Source organism: Oncorhynchus kisutch, linkage group LG29 (assembly GCF_002021735.2).
Source record: "Oncorhynchus kisutch isolate 150728-3 linkage group LG29, Okis_V2, whole genome shotgun sequence".
Taxonomy (NCBI): Eukaryota; Metazoa; Chordata; class Actinopteri; order Salmoniformes; family Salmonidae; genus Oncorhynchus; species Oncorhynchus kisutch.
Genome location: NC_034202.2, coordinates 13,413,595 through 13,427,868, shown reverse-complemented (window position 1 = coordinate 13,427,868; position 14,274 = coordinate 13,413,595).

Genomic DNA, 14,274 nt, shown 5'->3' with positions numbered 1-14,274 from the left:
TCACTGCTACTATCTCCAGCCTCAGGGGCATGTCTTTTTCCAGGATTCTTTGTAGCCAACACCAAAGGATTAGAGCAGGAAACATAGCACATGTTAACATGTAAAATGTATGCACGCATGACTGTAATTCGCTTATTCATATGGGGCATTATTTTTTACAATGGCATAAGACATATATGTCCATAGACAACTCACATTCCAAATAAATTGAGAAAGACTCCTTTCACACAGTAGATTCAATTCTTTCTAACATACAAATGTCAGATCTTAACTTAATCACTCTTTTTACATGGAGAAATTTCCTGCTGCTTCAGGTAATTCGTGTGAGAGTGAGTGAGTGAGTGAGTGAGTGAGTGAGTGAGTGAGTGAGTGTGAGCGTGAGAGAACTGCAGGTCCAGGACAAGTTAGCATGTCTGGTGAACAAGTCAAGGTTCCATAGCCGCAGGCAGAACACAATTAGACCCAACCAACAAAAAAACTAAAAGAGAATTACTTGACACATTGGAAAGAATTAACCAAAAAAACTGAGCAAACTAGAATGCTATTTGGCCCTAAACAGAGAGTACACAGAGAGAGAGAGACTTGACTTACTTCAGCTCTGCTATACTAAACATTATTAAACAAAATAAAACTGATCTGTAAAGGCTTGAAAACCAATTGGATAGGATTAAAAATATATATTGGAAACACCAGTCAGATGCAGTAACGTTTTGTTGGTAAAATCACTGAGGAAGCCAAGCCAGAAAAAACAACTATATTACAACATATGTGTTGTGATAATTGCATTGTTTGCTCCATAACCTGTTAGTTCATATGCCTTGCGTCCGTGATATATACCTAAGGCCGAGACAGTGGCAGAATAAATTCTGTCACACTCGGATCTGTTTCACCTGTCTTTGTGCTTGTCTCCACCCCCCTCCAGGTGTCGCCCATCTTCCCCATTATCCCCGGGGAATTTATACCTGTGTCTTTTGTCTTTTGCCAGTTCGTCTGGTCTCGTCAAGCCTACCAGCGTTTTTCTGTTCCTCTCGGACTCTGCTCTGGATTACTGACCTCTGTGTGCCCTGGACCTTTCCTCGCATGACCTCGCATGACCTCGCATTGGACACATTGCTCAAGCAATCCTGAGGGTATGACGGTAACCTCCCAGCCCCTCAGTAACCCGGCTATCAGCAGCTCGTCTCTCTGTCCTTCTGCCACCTCCACCGGCGCAGGTTTCTTCTTCGTGGAGAAGAAGATCAAAACCCTGTGCCTGTGCATTGACTACCGGGGCCTCACGGTTAAGAACCTCTACCCGCTACCACCCATCGCCTCGGCCTTTCTTGCCGCTCCAGGGGGCCACTATTTTCTCCACGTTGGACCTGCGTAATGCCTACCACCTGGTGCAGATACAGGAATGGGACGAGTGGAAGTCTGCCTTCAACACGGCCAGCGGTCACTACGAATATCTGGTCATGCTATTTGGTCTAACCAACGCTCCAGCTGTGTTCCAGGGCCTGGTTAATGACATTCTCCGTGACACTCTGTCAATTACGTTAGTATTGTGGAGTAACTACAATGTTGTTGATCTACCATCAGATTTCTCCTACAGTATCACAGCCATTAAACTCTGTAACGGTTTTAAAGTCACAATTGGCCTAATGGTGAAATCCTTGAGCGGTTGCATTACTCTCCGGCAACTCAGTTAGGAAGAACGCCTGTATCTTTGTAGTGACTGGGTGTATTGATACACCAACCAAAGTGTGATTAATAACTTCACCATTCTCAAAGGGATATTCAGTGTCTGCTTTTTTATTTTTTGCCCATCTATCAATTGGTGCCCTTCTTTGCAAGGCATATGATAACCTTCCTGGTCTTAGTGGTTGAATCACTGCTCGACTGAGGAACCTTACAGATAATTGCATGTGTGGGGTAGAGAGATGAGTTAGTCATTCAAAAATCATGTTAAGCACTATTATTGCTTAATAATCGAGTGAGTCCCTGCAGTTTATTATATGACTTGTTAAGCATATTTTATTTAGGCTTGCCATAACAAAGAGGTTGAATACTTATCGACTCAAGACATTTCAGCTCATCAGTATGTGTAGGCCAATCCAATTTAAATTCAGGCTGTAACACAATAACATTTTGAAAAAGTCAAGGGATGTGAATACTTTCTGAAGGCACTGTACCTAAAGCAATCATAGTCCCATTAAGCAAAATAACATGTAGCCTTGTTAACAAGTTTGAAAACTGGAATGTGAGATGTAATCTACACCTCAGTTAGGTTGATAGATATACTCATTATTTAATTGGATCATTTTCAATTTAAGCGTCATTATTTCTATATAGCCTACACTTTCTCGTTCCTGTGCACTTTGTGACAATGATCAAGAGACGAACACAGTTCTGACACACCTCTGACACCGCCAAAACATCACCTATTCGGGTTTTGGCTATCGCTGGGTAACGCTTGATCTGACTGATTCTAGGCCATTGATTATACATTTTTCTTACCTTTAATTAAAAAGGAAAGTCAGTTAAGAACATATTCTTACTTACAATGACGGCCTAGGAACGGTGGGTTAACTGCCTTGTTCAGAGGCAGAACGACAGATTTTTACCTCAACTCAGGGATTTGATCTAGCAACCTTTTGATTACCGGCCCAACGCTCTAACCAGTAGGCTACCTGCCTCCCCAATGGTTGCAATAAGCTTGTTGTTATTTGATTATATTTTATAGGATACATTCTGTAGGCTACCCATTAGCCTATCCATTGTCACATAATGAAAGGTGTCAAAACCGATAATAGGCTACTATTTGTGTTTCCCTGGTTGATGAGCTGATTTGGAACATCAGTTGATTGACAGATGTAGGCCTACTGTAGAACGATGAACTTTCCTCCAATGTGGATGCTCACCCACGTTCTATACTTAGGCTATGTATATTTTGGCAATATCGTGGTGTGGATTGAAAGCCTGTGTGGCTTTAATATTTAATTTCTTGAAAACATTTAAATAAATGTTTTGGTGTTAATGTAGGCTATATATGGACACAGGTGGTTGGCGGTTCTAGCTTGTATGGCCCCCTGCAAGATGCAAGATGTTGCCTATACCTAAATCCGCCACTGGACACAGGACCTCTGGCAGTCTCTATGGGGGTGCCACAGGGTTCAATTCTTGGACCGACTCTCTTCTCTGTATACATCAATGAGGTCGCTCTTGCTGCTGGTGAGTCCCTGATCCACCTCTACGCAGACGACACCATTCTGTATACTTCCGGCCCTTCTTTGGACACTGTGTTAACAACCCTCCAGGCAAGCTTCAATGCAATACAACTCTCCTTCCGTGGCCTCCAATTGCTCTTAAATAGAAGTAAAACTAAATGCATGCTCTTCAACCGATCGCTACCTGCACCTACCCGCCTGTCCAACATCACTACTCTGGACGGCTCTGACTTAGAATACGTGGACAACTACAAATACTTAGGTGTCTGGTTAGACTGTAAACTCTCCTTCCAGACCCATATCAAACATCTCCAATCCAAAGTTAAATCTAGAATTGGCTTCCTATTTCGCAACAAAGCATCCTTCACTCATGCTGCCAAACATACCCTTGTAAAACTGACCATCCTACCAATCCTCGACTTTGGCGACGTCATTTACAAAATAGCCTCCAATACCCTACTCAACAAATTGGATGCAGTCTATCACAGTGCAATCCGTTTTATCACCAAAGCCCCATATACTACCCACCATTGCGACCTGTACGCTCTCGTTGGCTGGCCCTCGCTTCATACTCGTCGCCAAACCCACTGGCTCCATTTCATCTACAAGACCCTGCTAGGTAAAGTCCCCCCTTATCTCAGCTCGCTGGTCACCATAGCATCTCCCACCTGTAGCACACGCTCCAGCAGGTATATCTCTCTAGTCACCCCCAAAACCAATTCTTTCTTTGGCCGCCTCTCCTTCCAGTTCTCTGCTGCCAATGACTGGAACGAACTACAAAAATCTCTGAAACTGGAAACACTTATCTCCCTCACTAGCTTTAAGCACCAACTGTCAGAGCAGCTCACAGATTACTGCACCTGTACATAGACCACCTATAATTTAGCCCAAACAACTACCTCTTTCCCAACTGTATTTAATTTTTATTTATTTATTTATTTTGCTCCTTTGCACCCCATTATTTTTATTTCTACTTTGCACATTCTTCCATTGCAAAACTACCATTCCAGTATTTTACTTGCTATATTGTATTTACTTTGCCATCATGGCCTTTTTTGCCTTTACCTCCCTTCTCACCTCATTTGCTCACATTGTATATAGACTTGTTTATACTGCATTATTGACTGTATGTTTGTTTTTACTCCATGTGTAACTCTGTGTCGTTTTATCTGTCGAACTGCTTTGCTTTATCTTGGCCAGGTCGCAATTGTAAATGAGAACTTGTTCTCAACTTGCCTACCTGGTTAAATAAAGGTAAAATAAATCAAATAAATTAAATAAATAAAAAACATGAACTTGGGTCTCCTACGGGAGAAACCAAGGTCTTAGACTGTTAGGGACCAAGGCCGGACACAGGTTTTGAAGTTTGCAAGGCGGGGCTACCTCATCACGTGACCATGAGCAACCATGCCTGACTCATGTCCACTACATAGGTACGTTACTGCACTGTATACAAAAATACAATGTTCCATATATCTTGGTTTTGTCTGTGTGGAGCCCAACCGAGCAGCAGTAGATGGATGAGAAGGGTTCTGTCCCCATTAGAGTAGAACTGGGCCTCAGCAAAACATATTTTGTCTTCATAAACAGTCAGGCATTTCATTCATCTGCACAAAGCATTCATGTCACCGACACCGGACAAGGGCCATTACAAATAATGGTACCTACCGCAAAAAGGAATGGAGGGAATGAAAAAAGGAAGAAATTGAGGAAGAAAAAAGGAACAAATTGTTTTGTTTCCATGGAAATGTACAGAGTTACAGGAGCAATTAGGGTTAAATGCCTTGCTCAAGGGCACATTGACATATTTTTCACCAAGTCAAATTGGGGATTCAAACCAGTGACTTTTCGGTTACTGACCCAACACTCTTAACCACTAGGCTACCTGCCACCTATCACTAACTTCATGTCGCCAGACAGAGTAGTTTGAGACAGCGGGAGTGATTGGATGCACACACAAACACACACACACATACACACACACTCTGCTCAAGGTTGTGCCCATCACTTGTGCCATCACGCTGATCCTTTCACAGATCAATTAACCAACAGGAGAATGAGCAGGGGGGGGATCATCAGGGTACTGAAGCGTCTGATTGGCTAGGAAGTCACATTGCATGCATGGAAATATTAATAACTTTTATATAATTTTAGCCCTGTGTGTCACATGAAGGCCAAAAAGATCATCAAGGACCTCAGCCATCCGAGCCACGGCCTGTTCACCCCGCTACCATCCAGAAGGCGAGGTCAGTACAGGTGCATCAAAGCTGGGACCGAGATACTATCTCAAGGCCACTAGGCTACTAAAAAGTCACCACTAGCCGGCCTCTGCCCAGTACCCTACCCTGATCTTTAGTCAATGTCACAAGCTGATTACCACCCGCTTAGTCAACCTTGCACCTTAGAGGCTACTGCCTTTGTATAGTGTATTCGAAAAGTATTGAGACCCCTTGACTTTTTCCACATCATCAATCTACACACAATACCCCATAATGACAATGTTTTCAAATTGATTAAAAGTTTTAAAAAATTATGAGACTTGAAAATGAGCTCAGGTGCATGCTGTGTCCGTTGATCATCCAACTTGATTGGAGTCCACCTGTAGTAAATTAAATTGATTGGACATGATTTGGAAAGGCACACACCTGTTTATAAGGGGGGCCAAGGGGGACCTTCATCATTCTGGCCTCCATCATTCTTAAATGGAAGAAGTTTGGAACCACCAAGGCTCTTCCTAGTGCTGGCCACCCAGCCAAACTGAGCAATTGGGGGAGAGAGGCTTTCAGGAAGGTGACCAACAACCCGATGGTCACTCTGACAGAACTCCAGAGTTCCTCTGTGGAGATGGGAGAACTACCCAGAAGGACAACCATCACTGCAGCACTCCTCCAATCAGGCCTTTATGGTAGAGTGGCCAGATGGAAGCCACTACTCAGTAAAAGGCACATGACAGCCCGCTTTGAGTTTGCCAAAAGGCACCTAAAAGACTCATTCTCTTGTCAGATGAAACCAAGATTGAACTCTTTGGCCTGAATGCCAATCATCACGTCTGGAGGAAACCTGGCCTCAACCCTTATGTGAAGGATGGTGGTGGCAGCATCATGCTGTGGGGATATTGTTCAGTGGCAGGGACTGGGAAATAGTCAGGTTGAGGAAAAGAGGAACGGGTAAAGTACAGATAGTTCCTCGATGAAAACCTGCTCCAGAGTGCTCAGGACCTCAGATTGGGGGGGAAGTTCACCTACAGGACATCGTCCCTAAGCACACAGCTAAGACAATGCAGGAGTGGCTTCGGGACAAGTCTCTGAATGTCCTTGAGTGGCCCAGCCAGAGCCTAGACTTGAACCCGATCTCTGGAGAGACCTGAAAATAGCTGTGCAGCGACGCTCCCCATCCAACCTGACAGAGCTTGAGAGGCACTGCATGGAGGAATAGGAGAAATTCTCTAAATACAGATTTGCCAAGCTTGCAGCGTCATATCCAAGAAGACTCAAGGCTGTAATTGCTCCAAAAGGTTCTTCAACAAAGTACTGAGTATAGGGTCTGAATACTTATGTAATGTGATATTGATTTATTTGATTTATTTTATACATTTGTCAACATTTGTTAAAAACCTGTTTCTGCTTTTGTCATTATGGGGTATTGTGTGTGGATTGATAAACAAATAAATTAATTGAATCCATTTTAGAATAAGGCCGTAACGTAACAAAATATGGAAAAAGTCAAGAGGTCTGAATAATTTCCTAATGTACTGTACATGGACATGGAAAACTGGTCACTTTAATAACAAAAGACTGGTCACTTTAATAATGTTTACATGCTGTTTTACCATTTTTATATGTACATGTTCATATGTAGGGCTATCCTAGTTAACTATTTCTGTAAATATACTATTCTATCCTATGTATTCTTCAGATATACTTTATATTATATCCATATACTGTGTCTATACTTCCCATCACATACTGTATATATATTATTTGTGTTTTATGTTAATAAATGTTCTACTCCGGACTCCGACATTGCTCGTTCTAATGTTTCTATATTTCTTAATTCCATTATTTTACTTTTAGATGTGTGTGTATTGTTGTGTATTGTTAGATATTACTGCACTGTTAGAGGTAGGAACACAAGCATTTCGCTACACCCGCAATAAACATCTGCTAAATGTGTATGCGACCAATAAAATTTGATATAATTTGTGTGCATGAGTTTTGTGTGTGATTTAGTATGCATAGACATAGTGTGTGTGTGTGTGAGAGAGAGAGAGTGTCTGTGTGTTTGTGTGTATGCATACTCTTTGAGTGTTTTTGTTTACTCACTGTGCATGTCTCAGTGCGCCGTGCACTGTTTCTCAATCTAGTGCATACAGAGCGATAAGTCATTTACCATTCTAACGGTTTTTACAATGCAGACCAGGCAGCAGTGGGTGTAAATGGTTCAGTTTATAGTGGTGGACAGCCTGGCATGGGCTTAATCTCCCATTAGTCTGTAGCTAATGTGTTAGCTGCTCAGTTGACTGACTAATGAGCAGATTGGTATACTATGAAGCAAGCTAGATCTACTCCAGGTTTTCTAAAGCTTGCCAGCTTCAGTTAGTTAGCTTCACATTCCAGCTCAGGCTTCATCTGTACTACGATGGTGGATATTGCTCCTCCGGCTGCCTCTAACTCTAGCAGGCTTGTAACTGTGTGTGCATATCACGTGTGGCTAGTCGAACGCCAAACTCTTCATTGACAAAATGCTGAAACATCAGTCCATGGGTGAATCAGTGCCACATTTCAATTTGTGAAGAAATCTAAATGAAAGAAAAGTTATCTTGCAAATTCAGCAGGCTGTGGTGTGAAATAAGCTTTTAGAAGTGCCGTTGTTATTTTATTGCTTATTGTTAATGCCATCTTTGTTGTGCTTTGTTGTGCTTATCAATGCATGAGCACCTCCTATCGATACAATTATTATATTGTTATGCAAAGGTTTTACCGTGCTTGAAGTTTCAAATGCATTTTGTCATTGCCAAATGAGTTATGTGATAGGTATTTTAACATGACTATTTTTTAACACATTTTTAAAACATTTGATTAAATCAAATATAAAATCAGTCATCTTCCTCAAATGTTTTATTTATTTTTTAGTTAACCTTTATTTAACTAGGCATGTCGTTCTTAACTGATGATGACGGAATCTTTGCAAAATGGGAGGGAATCTGATTTAATTCGTCCTCAACTCATGGCTCAGACACTTCATTCAGGATAAATGGCCTTAGCCCTAAGTTAGCCTGCCCCAGAGCAGGTTAGTTCTGAATGATTCATTGCCATAGAAGTTTACCTGGCTTAAAGGTAAGCCACTTCGGTGGTACCGGTTATCCCAAATTGAAGAGTTTACTAAAGTAACTTTGGTAACTTCTCAATCCTTGATTTGTAGTTTAGGGCTCTGGCCTCATTTAACTCACAGGTAGGGCTGTATAGACACACACACACACAGGCATGTGCACATAGAGGGCTCTACATGACCATTTGCTCTTCCAGCCTCCAAAGTTCTGTTTTGGATGATGGTATAATCCCCACTAGAATTCTAGTAGTAGTAGTAATAGTATTGTGAATAAGACAAACATTAGAGAATAAGGGTTATTTCTTTCTGTCATTTAATTTGCCATTAAGATGTGGCCATCTAGTGCTTGTATCTAACTAAAGAAGTTAGAATTTCTCTCTGACCGCAGTTGCGCAAAAGTTTTTTCGCCCTTCAAACACACACACACACACACACACACACACACACACACACACACACACACACACACACACACACACACACACACACACACACACACACACACACACACACACACACACACACACACACACACACACACACACACACACACACACACACACACACACACACACACACACACACACACACACACACACACACACACACACAGGAAGCAATATGTCTGCAAAATTAGCAGTATGCGCTTCCCAAATGGACGCCTATTCCCTATATAGAGCAACACTTTCGACCTGGCCCTATAGGGCTCTGGTCAAAAGTAGTGCAGTATATAGGGAACAGAATGCCATTTGGGATGGAGCCCAAGACATTATCTCCGATTTGTAGCTTCTCAGCTGTGGAGAAAACCTCCAGACGCCTCAGCTTCGTAAACGATGATAAGATGAACCAATACTGCAGTGTTGTGATCATATTTAAACCATTCGGGAGAATTATAGAAGAGGGGGACTCACTTATGTTCAAATCAACAAACTCACTATCTTTCTGGTAGTTTTCTGGGGCGCATCAATCCTATCTGTAATATCCTCTGGGTTCCTCTCCAGTGACCATCCTCCCTCACAGTTGTAGGATCAATGTCAGATCTAATGATAATAACCAAGTTATCCTGGTCCTAGATGTGATTGTGCTGCCTTGACAACTCCTATGCTTAATGATGACCATAGGATTTGACAAAACAGCACTAACAGATTAGGTACCAGGCTGGGGAACCATTGGAAAGTGTGCATAAAATAACTATTGTAAAATAGACTAAAATAGACTGTGTCTGTAAAATGTGTATAAGATGTATAAATTGAAGGTAAAAGCCAAAGTGTTTATTCGTTTACTTCAATTAGGGGATCAGTGGTAGGGTTTGCGGGGAATAATAATAAAGGTATATTCTTTTAAAAAGTACACATGCATGTCTATATAGGTATGTGTATGTCTATATGTATGCATGCGTGTATGGATATATATATTTAGCAAAAATATGCAGACAATTACATTGATGGAAGCAACATTCTTTCTTGCAATATGAAGCTGATCCACCCCTTAATTATTTTTTTTAAAGAAAATAATAATAAAAGTGTGAATAAATCAACACTTCATTCTACAACAGCAAAGGCAGTTCTTAGCATTAACATAAGAGCCTGACCAGATACAATACCACTTAACTCCCTAGATTCGATGTCCGCGCCCCTGCAAAAATCGAATTAGTATAATACAAAAATACGAATCTGTCAGTTTAAGCTAGAGATACTGTATCTGTTTTTTTGCATTGGATGCACTGATGTCACACCTCTGCATCTGCGGAGCAAGGTGACAGAGCTACAGGCGGTGTTTGTCAGACTATGAGGCATGCAGAAAAACAGTCTTCTCGCAGAATCGACTGCAGCGTACGAACGGTTTGGCCTAGAAAAATATTATGTTCTCCAACGCCCACAGGCCTCACAAGACTCGTCTGAAGGTCCCCAGGTAGCAGTTTTAAAAAATGTATGCAAGTATATATGGAGACTGATAAGTGCCAAAAATATGGCGTGATCTTTGGTATGACCTTCTTAAAACAATTCCATATACAGTGGGGCAAAAAAGTATTTAGTCAGCCACCAATTGTGCAAGTTCTTCCACTTAAAAAGATGAGGGAGGCCTGTAATTTTCATCATAGGTACACTTCAACTATGACAGACAAAATGAGAAAATAAATCCAGAAAATCACATTGTAGGATTTTTAATAAATTTATTTGCAAATTATGGTGGAAAATAAGTATTTGGTCAATAACAAAAGTTTATCTCAATACTTTGTTATATACCCTTTGTTGGCAATGACAGAGGTCAAACATTTTCTGTAAGTCTTCACAAGGTTTTCACACACTGTTGCTGGTATTTTGGCCCATTCCTCCATGCTCCATGCTGGGCAACACGGACTTTCAACTCCGTCCAAAGATTTTCTATGGGGTTGAGATCTAGAGACTGGCTAGGCCACTCCAGGACCTTGAAATGCTTCTTACAAAGCCACTCCTTCGTTGCCCGGGTGGTGTGTTTGGGATCATTGTCATGCTGAAAGACCCAGCCACGTTTCATCTTCAATGCCCTTGCTGATGGAAGGAGGTTTTCACTCAAAATCTCACAATACATGGCCCCATTCATTCTTTCCTTTACACGGATCAGTCGTCCTGGTCCCTTTGCAGAAAAACAGCCCCAAAGCATGATGTTTCCACCGCCATGCTTCACAGTAGGTATGGTGTTCTTTGGATGCAACTCAGCATTCTTTGTCCTCCAAACACGACGAGTTGAGTTTTTACCAACCATTTGCAGGTTTCATCTGACCATATGACATTCTCCCAATCTTCTTCTGGATCATCCAAATGCTCTCTAGCAAACTTCAGACGGGCCTGGACATGTACTGGCTTAAGCAGGGGGACACGTCTGGCACTGCAGGATTTGAGTCCCTGGCGGCGTAGTGTGTTACTGATGGTAGGCTTTGTTACTTTGGTCCCAGCTCTCTGCAGGTCATTCACTAGGTCCCCCCGTGTGGTTCTGCGATTTTTTGCTCACCGTTCTTGTGATCATTTTGACCCCACGGGGTGAGATCTTGCGTGGAGCCCCAGATCGAGGGAAATGATCAGTGGTCTTGTATGTCTTCCATTTCCTAATAATTGCTCCCACAGTTGATTTCTTCAAACCAAGCTGCTTACCTATTGCAGATTCAGTCTTCCCAGCCTGGTGCAGGTCTACAATTTTGTTTCTGGTGTCCTTTGACAGCTCTTTGGTCTTGGCCATAGTGGAGTTTGGAGTGTGACTGTTTGAGGTTGTGGACAGGTGTCTTTTATACTGATAACAAGTTCAAACAGGTGCCATTAATACAGGTAACAAGTGGAGGACAGAGGAGCCACTTAAAAAAAGAAGTTACAGGTCTGTGAGAGCCAGAAATCTTGTTTGTTTGTAGGTGACCAAATACTTATTTTCCACCATAATTTGCAAATAAATTCATAAAAAAATCTTACAATGTAATTTTCTGGATTTTTCACCCTCATTTTGTCTGTCATATTTGAAGTGTACCTATGATGAAAATTACAGGCCTATCTCATCTTCTTAAGTGGGAGAACTTGCACAATTGGTGGCTGACGAAATACTTTGTGCTCCAACGTAACTTAGTAGAACCCCGCCCTCTCCCACAAAATAAGGGCCTAAATACATGTTTCCTGATCTTTCTTCTATCTCTCAGATATAGGACAGACACTTCAGAACAAACTTCCTTTAGATTCTTTTGGGGGGGACTGTTGTTCCATTTGGGGGGGACTGTTTTATGGAATCTGTTATTCAATGTGTTTGTATGGGCTAATAGCAGTGAGACCAAACATATATATACTGTATATATACATTTTTTTATACTTCAAGGGGTCTTAAAATTCTTAATAGCTATTAGCTTCCACCCAGACCCATGATCCTAGTAATTTCTACATGAAAACAAATGATCATGGTAATGAAACCTCACTTGCTATCAATACAAATACTTTTGAGTTTTTATTGTAATCCAGTATCACAAGAATCTTATGGAGTTTGCAGGCCAAATTCTCAATTAAAGCATAAACAGGGTTCTTTGTGGGGTCCCCATGTTGGAACACTTTTTCATGCTGGGTAGAACCCTTCTATGTAGGGTTCTTCAAATAACTCACTGTATATGGTTCTACCTAGAACCGTCTATGAAAGATTCTACCAAGAACAATTTTATCTTTGGAGAATTCTTCCTAGAATCCTCTATGAATGGTTCCACCAGCCTTATTAGCATTTCAAATATAATTATTTATGATACGTTACATATACTGTACAATACGGCCCTTCTTTGAGGGTTTAGTTATACCCTAACAGTAACACAGTGGTGTTAGGAATCTCTTGGTTTACAGGCCATGTCTGCAAGTCACCTGCTGGTTTGTAAAGTGATGTGTAATTTCTATTGAAATTCAGCCAGAGTTGGGATATCCAACACGTAAAACTGTTACTCACCTTCAACCTGCATTTAGAATGACTACCAGCATAGGGAATATTGAATACTGAGACTACCTCAATCATCTAAACTGGAATAACCATCTCAGTAATGAGTGCAATAAATCAAATTACGAACTGATTGGATTAGTTTAGAAAACTGTATTCTATTAATCTTTGTATAGCATAAAATTAATCAACCATTCAATATACAAGCAAAAACACAGATATGCAAACAAACAATTCTGAAAATCTCCCTGCAATAGAGCATGCTGGGAAATATTATATATGATTCTATGTAGAACCCTTCTTGACTTCCACAGAACCCTTCCTGCCTTCCAAATAATCCTTCTGGCCTTCCAAAGAATCATCAAAGAACCCTTTCTTCCAAAGACATTTCTTCGGATATTAAAGGTACTAAGGTAGAACCCAAAAAGGGTTCTTCTGATCAAAATGGGTTCTTGGTAGAACCCTATCCCTCCCTTTTGGAACCTTTTTTTCTAAGAGTTTAGACAACAGATGCAGTATCTCACAACAATTACCCCAGCCTGCTGTAAAATGATTGTCTCGCTGACTATAATCATTGTATCCATGTAATTGGTGTGTTAACCTATCACAATCCCCACCATAAGGCAGAGATATTATACATTCCAGAATGCACTTCATGCACATGGTAAACAAACAATCTTCTGATTCTGATGTAGAGGGATGTGTGTGCGTTTGTGTGTGTGTTGGGGGGGAACTGGTCAATTCCTCTTAGGGGGTGTGGGGGTTGGCTGTGTGTGTGAGGGGGTTGGGGGGGGGGGGGGGCAGGAAGGAAAAAGAAACAACGATGTAATCCTTGAAACACGAAGAGTGCTTAACATAAACAAATACGCCGGGAGGATTTCAAAGAGACGACGACTGTTGCCTCTCTCCAGGCTCCTCTTGTGTGCCGATGAGAGATAAGAACCCAAAGCGAACCGGCGGATGCGGAGAGTGAGTGCATGCATACCTCCTTCCCACACGCACAACGCTGGAGAATACCCTTTCATGTGCGATCAGTCGAGAATTGTTTGTGTTGTCTTTATTGGCATTGTCATTCTCCGTTGCCTGCAGATGATATGGTACCCGCCCAAAGTATGCATGCGTCTATGCCCTGCCAACTGTGTGTTGTGTGTTGTGTAAGGGGGAATTTCCTTCAGTTTTACTGATAAGCTCCATTCATTGTCTTGTCTTGTCCGTGCCTGTACTGTTGGAACATCTGTCAAATTCTTAGGCCATAACGTTAGGTTTACATATAGTATATAGTCCTTCAGTAAGTGTGCATACCTTGGTTCAT